The sequence below is a fragment of the Arachis ipaensis genome, chromosome B2, assembly GCF_059453495.1.
Source record: "Arachis ipaensis isolate K30076 ecotype BB chromosome B2, ASM5945349v1, whole genome shotgun sequence".
Classification (NCBI taxonomy): Eukaryota; Viridiplantae; Streptophyta; class Magnoliopsida; order Fabales; family Fabaceae; genus Arachis; species Arachis ipaensis.
In genome coordinates, this window is record NC_142437.1 from 58,390,148 (window position 1) to 58,390,875 (window position 728).

At 40.4% G+C, this 728-nt stretch overlaps 1 non-coding gene across 1 annotated transcript; it reads left to right on the top strand.

Moving 5' to 3' along the window:
- The first annotated feature begins 624 nt into the window (after window positions 1-624).
- On the top strand, window positions 625-728 carry LOC148574008 (small nucleolar RNA R71). The gene has a single exon (XR_015906206.1). It is a non-coding gene; the product is annotated as a small nucleolar RNA R71 (small nucleolar RNA).

The following is a 728-nucleotide window of genomic DNA, read 5'->3' on the forward strand; positions in this document are numbered from 1 at the left end:
TGTTTCAGTTATGAAACTATGAGGGGTCTTTGAGAGAATGGAGACCAGAGTGACTAAGTCAGAAAAGTTCTACTTAGGGGTTTCCATATGTTCCTGAGAAGATAGGAATGGTGGTCTTTTGTTGAACCTATTCTGGTTCCTTCCACCTTGATTATTATTGAAGCCTTGCTGAGACTTCTGTTGATCCTTCCATGAAAGGTTAGGATGATTCCTCCATGAAGGGTTGTAGGTGTTTTCATAGGGTTCTCCCATGTAATTCACCTCCTCTATAGTGGGTTGATCATGATCATAAGCTTCTACTTCAGAAGAAGCTTCCTGAGTGCTGCCAGCTGCAGCTTGCATTCCAGTCAAATGCTGAGAGATCATATTGACCTGTTGGGTCAAGATCTTATTCTGGGCCAATATGGCATTCAGAGTATCAACTTTAAGAACTCCTTTCTTTTGAGGTACCCTATTACTTATAGGGTTTCTTTCAGAAGTGTACATGAATTGGTTGTTTGCAACCATCTCAATGAGTTCTCTTGCTTCTGCAGGTATTTTGTTCAAGTGAAGTGATCCACCTGTAGAGCTGTCCAATGATATTTTGGACATCTCAGACAGACCATCATAGAAAAATCCTAGGATAGACCATTCTGAGAGTATGTCAGGAGTTGCTTGTATCTTTCCCAAGCTTCATAGAGGGATTCACCTTCTTTTTGTCTGAAGATTTAAACTTCCACTCTAATTTT